The following is a 15,683-nucleotide window of genomic DNA, read 5'->3' on the forward strand; positions in this document are numbered from 1 at the left end:
TACCTAGGTTGAGTTTAGAATAGATGTTTAGAACTAACATTAGTTGATGGTCACTCAATATTATATAGTATTGTAGACACTGGTATGTTATAACGCAGTCCCATAGTTATCAAAATATTATTTTCGAAAAACCTTAGAATTGTATTTCATTCTAGTCAGAACTCAGCAGCTTGGTCAATGTACAAGTGACAGAAACTTCATGGTCTATCAAATAACTCAAAAAACGGAGTTACTTATTTTTATACCCATATTTGTTACCACTATGATAACAACAAACATAATCCATAACAGTTTCATTTCACCTGATATTTATACTATACCCCACAAACAGAATTCATCCAGGACTATTCATTTAATTACTATGAATTAATTAGATTATGCAGAGGAAACTGATATTTAGAATAAATCAACTTAACTAAAGAATAATAAACAAGTACACTATCATTTGATATAGATTGCCTTACTATATATTTCAAAAGTTATTTTGACAATTTGACAGACCAAAATCACGTTTTGAATAATTTATATCCTTACAGGGCAACGGCAATACTTTTCTTTAGTAAAATGAATTAAACTTAGCATGTAGATGGTAATCATTCTGCTGTCCAAAAATATTACATCATTTTACCACTGTAGTTGAAAAACTTATGCTCTTTGGGAATCATATCATATAGATTAATGTCAACATGTTGTTTTTAGACATTTCATTTAAGCAAACATGATGAGATTTTCACTTTCTTTCTAGTTAACTAGTTATATCGATATCTATAGTAATGAGTTTGTAATTATAGAAGAATCAAAATGTTCTAGAAACATTATCATTGCTAGCACCCCCAAATGCCCTGGTACGGCCGAGGGTGGGGAGAATCCGTTCTCACTCACATCTACAGCCACTACCAGGGAAGTCCTACTCATTGCCTTCTCGTGGCAGGGATGTTGTTTAAAAAAGTGAGGGAACGTAAAGCGAATGTCTGTCGCATTAACCGGGTTGATGGACTCCGAGGGTCCAGCTCGGAGAATTGGAGAACCCTGATTCCAAACTAATGGTGCACATAGGTTGGCTCCAGGATCCTGACGGAACAAATGGCGTGTGAACCAATTATTGGTCACCTTTTATCAAAAATAAGTAAATAAATAATTATTACTAGCAACTGATACCGAACATAAGAAATCTCTTTAAAATATCCAGTTTGTTGGAATTGAAAGACCATAAATAAAACTGGACAGTTAATTAGTTTCATATACGAATTGATCGAAAGATTACAGTCATCAGTTAGAATTAATATATTACCTTAATTATCACCAGGTAATTTAAACCTGTTAAACACTTTAGTTTTAGAAACATACAATGCTACACATTTTTCTGATGAATAGTTTTATATGCAAATATGTGACAATAAGTTTAAATCACATTTTACGATGTCTAGCAAGTAGAGCTGTTTGAATAACACTAATAAAATGGGCATTACATTTAGTGGTCTGACACATCATTATTGGTTATTTTTGGTGTAAAATTAATATAAATGTAGTTTTAGTGGTGGAGAAAATTACTAACTCAGGTAATTGATTTTAGTGCATTTTTGTTCTCTAAGCTAACAACACCAGGTTAAAGATCAATGATAAGTAATCAAAATCGAAGTCAACAGTCATATGTTGTGAAACTCGAAAAACATCACTTTTAACTGTAGTTTGTGTTACTGATATGATTTGAAAGAACAATGAGAACAGCTTCATGACTAGTCCATCCAACTCAAAGAACCAAATTCAACCAAAAACATAGTTTCAGTCTTTGAACCAATTTTCATTTATCAGTACTATTCGACGTAGTGATCAGTGTCATGTTATCTTATGCTTACTAACGATAAAACTATATTTGTTACATTATAATGTAATCATTAGGCAAATTATTATTATTATTAATGGCTTTATTCAATATTATATTTTGGGTAGAATAAAGAATTCTCAGCTCAAAGTAATTCAACAAACTTCCGTTTCGAACCTGACGATAAATATTGAAGAATTAAAGAGATATAGAGCAATCGTTTTGTAAATCATTTAACCAGGATTCTTGAATTGTGATTACACCATAATTACGATGCATGTTTACACTTGGTAGGAATTCAAGACAGTCCACCTTATTAATTAGTACTCGTTAATTGGATGTTAACAGTTCATGAATCAACATCTCAATAACGTTCTTTTTTTTCAATGCATATTGCCAATAACCACTATGTCTCTGATTATGCTTTTCTGTAACTTGTACATTGAAAGGTCGTAAACTTACATAAATAGGTTATGCGATTAACAGACATAATGAATGATGTATTGAAACAAGCAAAAACGGGTAATTTTGTTGAAATGTCTAGATGGAAGGAACAAGTAAACCAGATATTTACATATATAGTTTCCAAGAAACTCTAAGTTTATACAACATGATATAACTCAATTGAAACCGCCTATTTTAAAAAAATAAGTGATCAGTAGTTCAAAATTGTTTCCCTATTGAATATGACTATTTATTCATCTGAAATTATATGTAATAACTAGTCTAACATTATATAACATCTGTTTAATAAATATCTATACAAATCTATATGACAAGCAACTAAAGAATGCATTTCTAACTGATACATGATCTTAATCCCTCACAAACTATAAAGAATGTTTAACATTAAAGTCGGGAAAATATTCGAAACTATTCATTCTATTCATTAGATCAATGTGTTGATTTAATTGATGACATTGTCAAATACAAGGCAAGCCTATATTCATTTTATGTGCATAGAAGAATAAACACAATTTGAATTATACAATAACAATACTACAACAACAACAACAACACAAAAGTTATTTTGACGATGATGGTGATGATGGTCAACTTCTAGAAAATTTTATAACTGAAATAATCTTTTCAAATTTATACTGATACAAGTTCATTTATTTTCTTTAACAGATCATGATCACATAGCCACACACACATACACATGCAGAATGAGAAACATGAATATAAGTTCAAAAAGAATGAAAAAGGATTAAGATCAAATAGATTTCATTTTGATCAATTTTATTGAAAGTAACAACAATATAAAGAAAGAATTGATTTCAGCACAATTGTTGACTGTCATCAAAACTCATTTTGACTAGTCGACTGAATAATTTATTTATGTACATTGATACAAACATACATATACATATACATCACCTGTATATTTGAGAGAGTAGACGAATCTGTAAAGATAATCCATTTTGTTTTTGATATTTATATATTCGATAGTTATTCATTTCCATCATTACTAAAATTCTACAAATCATTATCAATGTTTCTCCCTTATTATTATTATTATCATTACGCATAAATGACTTTTATAAATGTATTAGTTATTGTCCATTTACTTAGGAAAAAATCCCATAGATAATAGATTAGCAAAAATGAGTATATAAATATACATATATATAAAGATAATTTTTTTTATCTCTACGAATTTTATAGTTGAATTCATGAGTCAATTGAAGTTAGACTACCATAGAAAGTGTGGCAACACTGGACGGTCGTTTCGTGGATTTGCACTTCTGAAGAGTTTCATACTACGATGAAACAGTCATACAGTGCTCTCAGGTTTTCTCACAGGTTTCAATTAACTCATGAATTCAACAAATTAAATTACTGTAATCTCCACAAAACCCCATTTTGATAATAGTTTTTTTAATCATTTATACTTAGAACGAACTTGTATTGTAAATATCATAAAACCAGGTATGTTTTTACTTTCATCTTGTATATTGTTGTAGATATGTACTAGTAAATAAATCCAAACAAATTGTTGTACAAACTTGAGTCCTATAAGAAGAATCAGTTCTATCAAGATTTCAGGTATATCTAGTTGAGAAGTGACAGTTAATATGATATTTAGGTTTAAGGTTTTGTTTTTGCATTGTTTACATACAATAAGCTAAAATTAAGTTTCAGATATGAGTGAAAAATGTGTTCATACCTTATTAGTCTTAAGATAGATATCATCCATTGTGAAAAAATGCATAAAATTTTAGTGAATTTGGGTAGACAACCTATCACTTCATAAACATAATCGTTGTCAAAATAGTTGAAAGCTCGTCATATTTGAATTAAGAGTATTGATGGTCAGAACATTAAAAGGTATACAGCCTTCACTAGAATGTACACTATCAAGAACCTACGCGAGCTATTTTTAATTGAATTATTAGGTTAGCATAAAACAATCAATAATTTTAAATCACACTAAATCTTAGAAAGCATTGTCTTTTGGATACTATAAATTGGTTTGGAGTTAGGAAGTATTATACATGTAACAAACGAATTCGGAACAAAAGGATATTTCGTATTGAATTCAAGAAACCCTACTAATATAGGTTTTGTTCTAAATAATGCTTATCATGAAGATTTATATACAACTTTAACGGATCTAATTCTCCACTGTACGATTTTAAACTATTGTCATTTAGTTCATTTGGTATTGTTTTACTTGAATCTTCCCATTGTTGTTTAGGACCGCAATTGATCAGTCTCTTATTAGCATATGGCATACTGTGCGTATTGCCTTGATATTGCCTTAATTTGCAAGCATTATAAGCAAAGATGGATAGTGGCTAGTAGTGGAATCTAGTTTGACACACATTTCGTCCTATTTAGGACTTGTCAGCTGAATGTACCTGCATCTCAGAGTTGAGGTTCGCTCTAGGACTCGAACCCAGTACCGTTCGTTTCAATTTGTTGTAGTAGTCATTTAGTATTGCAGTTAGGAAGATTACGTCTTAGCTATTTCAACGCGTATCTGATATTCTAGGAGATTGAACTATTCACATGTGTATTTCATTGAGTAGTAACTAATGTTAGGTCTATTAGATCTTTAGGTACTAATTAACTTTTATTAAAATTTTTAACTCAGTATACTTCTAAACTGCTTGTTTTTCCTTACATGAATTTGAATATATTTTAGCTGTCTTCATAATATTAGCTGCTGTGACGTTGTGGTATGTGTTACCAATGTGGACAGATACAAGTAGTATGTATCATCAATTGAAAGTGAAATGTCTGCCAACATAAAGTTAAGAAAATCAAAGAAAAGAGAATGAGAACAAAGAATGATTGGTGTGGAAACAAAAGAACAATGAAGTATGAGACGATTAACTGATATTTGCAAAAGAAACAGTCAAGTTTAAGATAATTGATTAACATTTTGCAAATGAAGTATTTACTGTATGGTTGTCAGATTTTACTAAGAGATTCTGTAATTTTGTGTTCAACTACATCCAACTGTCGCCACTTACGTTCTCGTTCATCATAACGTGTTTAATCCATAAATGATTCCAGTGTAGTTGAATGAATAATAAACCTTTTTTTGCTATTAATATAATCAAATTGAGATATTATTACATTTGTGTATACGTCATAATAACATAACACAAATGTGATTTATCGTTTATTTAAAGGAATTAAAAAAGAAATCACATGAATCTATAAAAAACGAACAAAGATTATCAGGACTAGGTGACATATTAGAGCAATAAATTGTTGTTCAATGTGTATTGCTCTAATAAATCACATAGTTCTGACAATTTTCGTTTTCTTAGTACACTATTCAAACTTATCAAAGAGATTAATTGATGTAAAGAAATGAACATTTTACTGCTTTTACAATTTAATTATGAAATGATCTTATCTCAACTACCATTGAAGGTTAGAAAACACTGGATACTTGTAAAGGACTGTTCGGTAGAACAAGGATTTCCGATCTCGAAAATGAAATTAACTTCTAGACAACTGAGCCGGCATTTAATTTTGTATATGTCTAATATCAATCAGCTGAGGACTTTGGGCGGCCTGCTTGAATATCTAAACTACATGTTCCTGACATTTGGATATTTCAACAAGTTATTTGTTTCCTTGTTTGCTTTAACACATCATTATGCCTATCAGTCGGATAACCTATTCACGTGTGTTTGTGAACAGTTTACGACATTTCTCTCTACAAGTTACAAAACAAATCAATCAAAGATATCGTGGTTGCTGACAATATTCATCGAAAAGAATATACATTATTGAGATGTCGATTGATGAACTGTTGACATGTAACTGACGACCACTCAATATTTATCGTGAGGATCGATCAAGAAACAAGAAATGGAAACTTGTTGAAATTGTTTGAGTTGAGAATTCTTAATTGTACCAAAAATATAACATTGAATAAAGCCGCTAATAATCATAAATTGTAACACCGATCATATAACTTGTTATCAACAAACATTTCTAATTTTTAATAACTTTAACACAAAATCTATATTATCTGTATTGCAGAAGTTACTATACTAATTTATTTTTACTGAAACTATAGATATATGAATCTATTTAGTGATAGAGATAAAATATTGAAAGAGCTGATCATTTCTATTAAGATTGTCTTTTCTTCAATCATTAGCACTAGTAGAATTCCACCAGTCAGTTTGTAAATTAGCCATTAGTCTAAGTAAATTAATATTACGATTCAATTTTATTTCATGTGAACTTGTCGATGTGAATAGACAGGAAGATTTGGATTTGAATTAATTACTGACTGACAGTTATTAGTAAGGACAATGAAAAATACTGAAATCATTAAAGTTTCTTCACAGATTTCAATTTATAGCACTAAATGTTACAGTCGTTTAAGTTATTAGGGAACGATTTGGTTTTTGACTGATATCTAGTAGGCTGAAATATTTATACTGATTGATTATAGGCTAAATATTAATGTTAAGCTCGTCTAATCGTTTTTATCGATCAAAATATATTTGCAAAGTTCAAGTGTATAGAAAGCAAATCAGGATTGAATTGTACGACCTTTGATAATGACAATTTGATACTATTTAAGGATAGTTAGTTGTCCTTATAACATTACTTTTTACATACATGACTAAACTACCAGAATGAAGGATTTATGCTAGCATATTGATATATTGTTTTACTCTGTAGAAAAATACCGTGTCAATAATATTATCATGTTGAGATCATGAGTCAATTGAAGCTAGATCACCATGGAAAACCTGGAAGCACTCGACGACCGTCTCGTCCCATTGTGGGACCACTCAACAGTGCACATCCACGACCCCGCCCCGCGGGATTCGAGCCCAGGACCTATCAGTTCCACGCCATGCTCCCAACCAACTAGACCACTGAGCCGGCATCCAACGGTGTTAATGTCTAACTTCGACTAATCCACGGAATTGAGCGACAGATCCACCATTGTCATCAGTGAGTTACTACCTCACAACTGATCCGGCTGAACTCCACTTCTTCTTGACATGATTGTCCTGGTTTAGATTGTTGGTGATATCGTAGCCATGCTCTTCTAAGGAGTTTCATATCAGTACAAATAAGCTATTTAGTACTACCTGATTTTCTATGGGGATCCAACTGAAATGACAAAAATTATTTACAAATTATTTTTCTGTGGAATAAAAGTTGAATGTGACATTTATTAACAATCACCGGAAAGATTCATGATGAATTTATATTGCTCATAATCTTTTAGCCAAGAGCGAATGTATTAACAGTTATTATTGAAATATTATGGATCATTTACAACTGACTGATCATTGAGTAGTGACCAATGTCATGTACTTCAACTCCTTATTACTGATCGAACTCTATCACAATAAAGTTGGAATGCGTACACTAATCTGACTGACTCGAACATTATTATCACAACTCAGCAGTCAATTGTAAATATATCTCAGTTTTTCAGGAAATCAGTTGCGGATCAGGAGCTCAGCGACAATGTCTCAGATTGGGAAGCTGATTGACATGGGATCGAATGTTCAATATTACATGTACACCTTGTCAATGAGTGTCAAACAGCACGAAACCTATATCGATCAGGAATTCCTGTAGACCATCTCCATACACTGCCTAATATAATCTTGATCAACTAATTTTGTTAACTTTTGTATCATCTTCACTCATCTTCATTTAACCATAATTATTTTTATTGATACTTAAACCCTACTAATTGGTTACTTGTAAACAAACGGGAAAAATTGTCAAAATTCATAAGAAATTAAGAAAAAAATAAGTGAAAGATATGAATGGTTTTGAACATTTTACAATATCAGAAGGGTTTTATGAATGTTATGGTAATTTCAATGGTTGAGATCATGAATCAATTAAAGCTAGACCACTGATTCCAGATTTTCCATGGTGGTCTAGCTTTAATCGACTCATGATCTCAACCATTGAAATATAGGATAATAGTTAAATAATCTTCATGAAGTGGGGGCAATATTATTTCATTCACATTTTTATAATAAACACTTTTTTTCTTTCTATCCCCTTCTTATAAAAAAACAAAAACAGAATCTCAAATGTAACCGATTTATTCACTGTACTCATTTATATTGATCAATTCAAACTGATAGTTATCACTCATCAATAAATGAGTTAGTTTCTAACAGTTTTATTCTATTCAATCTAAGTGAAAATTTGTATAGAGAATATAAATAAGAAAAAGGATTAATTAAAGTACTTAATCAATAGTTTTAATCATACTGTTCATAGAATTTATATAATTATATACACAATTGAAGATGTTTATTGACATGACAACTGTGACGTAGAGAGAGAGAGAGAGAGAAAGAAAGAAGAAAGGAAGGAGAGAACAAAACAAGATCTATATTATCTAAGATAAATGAAGTTCAATAGATTGAGTATTGTAATACTTGATAAATGAATTATTCAAATGATAATTATCACTATTTTATAAAGTTTATTTATGTTTTTTTTTTCTTTTTCAAAATTGTCACTAGGATACAGAGATAAGTAAGTTTTCACCATGAATTGAGATCAGTTAGGATAAAAGTTTTAAAAAAAACCTATAAACAATAAATAAACTTTTAAATTCACTTGGTGTTGTTTTACTTGTATATTCTCAGTGTTATTTGATCAGTCTCATGTTGGCATATATGCATCCTGTGGCTATCAGGACTGAATGGCTAAGTGGAGAATGCGATGACGTTTGAAGCAAACGATACTAGGTTTGAGTCCCAGAGTGAACCTTAACTCTGGGATGCAGGTATATTCAGCTTACGAGTTCCAAATATGATGAAACGCGAGTCAAACTGGGATCGACTGCTAGCCACTATCCATCTTTTCTTAATATATAAACTTTTTTTCGTTCAAGTATTTAACTTTATACAGATAAGTAATCACATTGACCCACCTAATTAAGTATTGAAACTAGGATATTTTTAGTTTTGTAACAAATAGTTAATATTTAGATTATTGGATCAGAGTTCAATAGATGATATTTTCCAACGTTGATTCGATCGAAGTATAGAATGATTATGATTTTATAAGTTTGATCACTGAAGGAGTGCAATAGTGAATAGTCTAATATATAGAGAAGAAAGAGATATTCATTATTATCTGATTTTCAGTAGTACCTCAATTAATATCGTTCTATAATGAAAACCATCTATAATTAAAATTAATCTCTAATATACTTTTCAGCAAGTATATTGATATGACAATTAAGCTAATATAACTGAAAAGGTAGTTTATATCAGATTAGTATGAAGGTTTTGAAATAGTCTAAGACGATTTACAAATTTAAAGAGATATTGTTTTATAGATTTTCTTTTTCTAATCTGGATGGTTTAAATAACAGCTTTATTTTTTGTCCTGGATTTATTGTGTACAGAACGCAATACTACTACCATATGTATGAATGTTTACTAAAAGTGAGGTCTCTGTAGGAATACTGTAAACTAATGCTTGTCAGAATGTATGTATTTGAAGATATTTTGTAATCTAATGCTAATCAACATATGCCCACTAGTGACTGTCTTCAAGAGATATTTTCTGGAGTTCTAGTGAGAAACAGTAACCAATCGAATACGACCGGGTCTATTGTGTGATAGTAACTCACTGATGACAGTGGTGGATGTGTCACTCATTTTCGTGAATTAGTTGAAGTTATACATTAACACCATTGGATACCGGCTCAATGGTCTAGATATTAAGTGTTGGCGCATGAGACTGATAGGTCGTGGGTTGGAATAACGCAAGGTGGGATCATGGATGAGCACTGCTGAGGAGTCCCACAGTGGGATGAAATGGCTGACGAGTGTTTCCAGGTTTTCCATGGTGGTTTAGCTTCAATTGACTCATGATCTCAACTGTTAAAAAGATTAACTTTTTGTTACTTACAATACAATGAATCATTATTTTAATTGGATTTGTGGAAATTGTTGAATTATATCGTTTTCATCATAAACTGATCTTAGCCAGACAAATATACATATTGAACAATCTAGTGGTTATCTGAACTCACTAGCTTAGTAGATAACGTGGTGTTATTTGAAAAGATGGGCATTGGATCCAAGTCCAAATACGAACATCAACACTGGCACATCCGGTTAACAAGTTAAAAATAGGGAGAAGTGGACATTAAAAATTTTAGTGCTAGCCTTAATCCATCATTTCTAAGAAATATAATAATCTCTATGTTTTCATTTATCTTGATTAGTTAAAACATTGTTTTAATTACTAAACCTAAAGAAGCCGAATAAAATGTGGATCGATTAAAGTTAGACATTAACATCGTTGGATGCCAGTTCAGTGGCGAGACCGAAGGTCATGGGTTCGATTCCCATGTACGGGATCGGGGATGCTGGAGAGCCCCGAATTGGGACAAAACGACCATCGAGTGCTTCAAGGTTTTTGATGGTGGTCTGGATTAGATCGATTCATTCTTATGGTTATTTTTAAAAGAAAGGGGGGTGTTATGAACTCCATTCGGCAGTAGGATTTATTTCATGGTTACTTTTGAATTATTCTCCATATTTAGATTAGGCCAGTGTTTGAAATATGATAATTTAAACCTTAAATCATTAGAATGACAGCTTGAGAACTGTCAGAAATTAAAAAAATATTGTTAGATAACTGGCTAATTCTATATTGAGTCTTTTTATTTACGGGATTTTATTATCCTGTATAAAGTTGTGTTGATGATCTCCATACTTCACTGCCATAAAAGTGAAAATACATTAATTTAGGAAAGCTAATGATTAATGATTGATGTAACATTAATTTTCACTACCGATCAACATCGGTAGAAACCAAAATATTCTGGACATCGGTTTCGTTCTACTATAGAACTCCTCAGGAGTTCAGAATATCAACACTGGTTAGCACCATATATTTAAACTATTTAATGGTTGGATTTATGAGTCTATTAAGGCTAAACTAGATAGATGTTATTGATAACAGTAGATAATAGTTACGTAATATTGAAAGGCTTAGATTTAAGACGATGGTTTAGATTATTATCAAAATGGAGGTTTGTGGAGATTGTAGTATTTTAATGGTTGAATTCATGTGTCGACTAAAACTAGAACATCATAGGAAATACGTCGGGAAATAGAATGAGATATGAAAAGGATGAATTACAACTGGAAAGAGCTGAGTATGATTGCTCAGGGTGGGCTTGGATGGAGAATGCTGGTGAGCGGTCTATGCTCCTTCACGAGGAGTAAAGGGCGTAATTAAGTAAGTAAGTAAGTATCACGAGGAAGCTGGACTCGCTGAATGACCGTCTCATCCTAGTATGGAACTTCTCGGTAGTCTGCATCTACGATCCCATACGTGGGAACCGAACCCAGGTCCTTTGTTCTCGTACACCAACACTTAAACTCTAGACAACCGTGCCAGCATTTAATGGCGTTAATGTATAACTTCAGTCGATCCATGATCTTGCTCAACCATCCACCATTGTCTTCAATGAGTAACTTTCTAACAATAGATTAGAGGTTAAGCATTCGGCAAGTGACTGAGGGTCCTGGGTTCGAATCTCACATATGGGATCGTAGATGCACACTACTGAGAAGTCCCATACTAGAACAGGACTGTCGTTCAGTGATTTTTAGCTTTAATCGACTCATGAATTCAACCATTAAAATACTACAATCTCCACAAACCTCCATTTTTATAACAATCAAAACCATCGTCTTAAATCTAAGCCTTTCAATATAACGTAACTATTATCTACTGATATCAATAACATCTATCTCGTTCTGCTTTCATAAATCAACTCACTTGTAATTTCATGTTCTATTATTCCACTTCAGATCACTTTTTAATTAAAATAAATTAATAACGTATATTATTTGAAGAGAAATAATCACTAAGCTTAATATGTATTGAATTGAATAGTAAACAATGAAATAAACAAAGCAATACGGCTTATCAAGTATAGTGTTTTCTTTGATTGCGTGTTATGTTATTACATGTGATGATGAATAAAAAATTTTCGTAGTCTAACATCATAGATTGGTTATTTTTCTAAATGTACAAAACTCATTCATGTATTTCATTCATATTACAAACTACTGATTTATAACAATCAGTATTATATCTCACTTAAGATGTAATTTTCGGCTTAGAAACAAACAAAAAATAAATACAATGGATGAGATATGGCCAACAGTCAAATCTAAAATGTGCATTTTATTTTATTTGAGATTCATCAGATGATTGTAAATATTTACCTGTATTCATGTTTATACCAGAATTCGGATACAGTACATTTAGCTTTAAAGTCCCAATGTTTTATTGTGATTTAGCTACTTAACCCAAATAATCACAACCATGTACAATGAGTATGAATTTTAATTTGATTCATAGTGATTTTTGGATTATTCCATTGTTGATATTGTTCACTAAATTTTGGTTAGCCATAGTTAGTATATATACGTTTTATGTGAATCACTTCGATAGTCGTTACATCATAAATTTATGTAGAATAAATGAAATGTAATCAGCAGTGGAATCAAAGATAATATAAAAACCACTACAAATACCCTTTAAACAAATAAGTTACTAATTGAACTCATCAAATCTGAAGATAATATAATGACGTTTGGTTAGATAGGCTCTGAGTTCGAGTTCCAATTTACATAACAATAGGATATAGATACTTCCAGCTGACGAGTCAAGAATATGAAAAAACGCACGTCTTGAAATCCATTATCAGGGGCAATCTATCTATTCTTAATACTTAACATATTTTAATACAAATGCACGCTTAATGATTGGTAGCAAAACTTTAATATGTTTCAACAATTCAAAAATATATTTCTTATTTAATTTCATATATCAATGAGAAATTGAAAGGAACATCACTAACATGAAATTTACCCATAAAAATTTAGTATCACACTTTTCTTTCGTCAAGTACTTATAATTAAATTAAACTTATTACTTAGCTATTTATAAGTACTATATGCTTGTAAAAAAATTAATAAAATAGATTCAGTGATGTGTAAAACATCTCTTGTTTATTGTCTCAATTCTAATAAATGAAAAGAGAAAACAATAAATGGATATCAAAGAAATGGGAAAGGTGCATAGGTTGATGGAGAAAAGTGTGTGTGTGTGTGTATATGTATGTATGTGTGGGAGAGAGAACATAAATGTGGTCGAATAGATGGAAAAAATAAGTAATGAATAAAGTATACAATACTCTGTCTAACTGTTTTTAAGGTTTATTTTAATCCGATTAACTTTAACTATCACATTCTGTCATGAATAAATTTTACTGATCCAGATGCTTGACCCAGTAAAGATAATAGAAAGAAAAAATGGGAACACGTGCTTCTGTAGGTGATATTTTATTAACAATTCACCTTAATTTGGTTAAGTTTGTAAATAAAAACATTCATACTAATAGAATTATAACCCTTATTTATTTGTAATTAACCATGTTTTTCAAGTCTACATAAATGATGATACAATGGGATTATTTCAGTCAATATTATCTTCGTGAAAATAAAAACTGTTGGATAGTTAAACATTTGACAGTAGAACGATTAAATGAATTAGAATGGATAGTTTTTTCATGAAAGAAGATTGATCTTAGAAACATTAAATTCAATTAAGATAAAATGATTTTTTTCATATAAACTATTCATTGTTTCATCCTTCACAACTAATATCGATTGTTTTGTAACTATCATATAAACAAAAAATTTTTTTGGTTTTTTTCTTTTCCTCATTGATCAGTCAATTTGTGTCTTACAATTGACAATAAACAATAAATTAATTAATTGATTTGTTTAGGATTATGTTACAGAAGATTTATTGAACTGATAGCTGGAAGAATGTTTTTCATTTGTGTAATGGACATATTTAAAACTCATTGATTAAGTGTAGGTTCTGACTGCGTTTAATGGTTGGTTATAGAATGTTTATTCCATAGGACACCTTATTCAGTACTAGATTCTACTCACTATAAACTCTCATCTCGTTATTATTATTATTAGTGGCTTTATTCAATGTTATATTTTTGGTACAATTAAGAATTCTCAACTCAAACAATTTCAACAAGTTTCCATTTCTTATTTCTTGATCGATCCTCACGATAAATATTGAGTGGTCGTCAGTTACATGTCAACAGTTCATCAATCGACATCTCAATAATATATATTCTTTTCGATGAATATTGTCAGCAACCACGATGTCTTTGATTGATTTGTTTTGTAACTTGTAGAGAGAAATGTCGTAAACTGTTCACAAACACACGTGAATAGGTTATCCGACTGATAGGCATAATGATGTGTTAAAGCAAACAAGGAAACAAATAACTTGTTGAAATATCCAGATGTTAGGAACATATAGTTTATATATTTAAGCAGGCCGCCCTGATATATCACTTAAAACTTTGTATTTTATTTAATTATCGCATTACTATTGTTTTCATGGTTCTTCAACATATAATTTTTCAACTAATATTCAATTTCGTATTATTTTTAGTGTGAAGTTGAATTATTCTGTTGTTGGCAATCGGAACCGAATTTTGATCTATCTTTGTCAGTATATGTGCACCCTGTTCTGATCGTCTCAATATACCCGTTCCACTACTAGCCACAATCCATATATATTGTAAAACTTATGGACAGATTGTTATATTGAGACTTTGTACTCATTGTGCAAGTGAGTAGCAATTTAGAATCAAAAGTTAAGTGGGTGACGTTTTCGGTTCGAGGCTCAATGTAAATAATAACAGTGGAATGAAAAAATATTCAGTCGATTAGTCTCAAATAGGACCAAACATGCATTCCGGATTTCCCTGCTAGTCATAATCCATCCTCATTTTAAAAATGTAGCCTTGAATTTAGTATATATCAATGGATGACTTACTGATCACAGATTGACGTAATCTGGAGGCCTCCTGCTTAAATTTCTAAACTACATGTTCCTGATATCTGGATGTTTCAACAAGTTATCTGTTTCCTTCTTTGTTTTAATAAATCATTATGCCTATTAATCGGATAACCTATTCATGTGTGTTTGTGAAAAGTTTACGACATTTCGCTGCATAAGTTATAAAAAAGCCCAATATCTAACTGGTGGTCATGCAATATTTATCGTGAGGATCGATCAAGAAATAAGAAATGGAAACTTGTTGAAATCGTTTGAGTTGAGAATTCTTAATTGTACCAAAAATATAATATTGAATAAAGCCACTAACAATAATAATAAGATTAAAAAACACTGAAGTTTCTCAGGAATACACTGTCATTATCATTCCAAGAATAAATTTCAGAATCATCAATTATCATGGTAAGCAAATAATATCTACACTATTATACTAGTATCCGATAGGGGATATTTCCTA

The sequence above is a fragment of the Schistosoma haematobium genome, chromosome 1 (genome assembly GCF_000699445.3).
Source record: "Schistosoma haematobium chromosome 1, whole genome shotgun sequence".
Taxonomy (NCBI): Eukaryota; Metazoa; Platyhelminthes; class Trematoda; order Strigeidida; family Schistosomatidae; genus Schistosoma; species Schistosoma haematobium.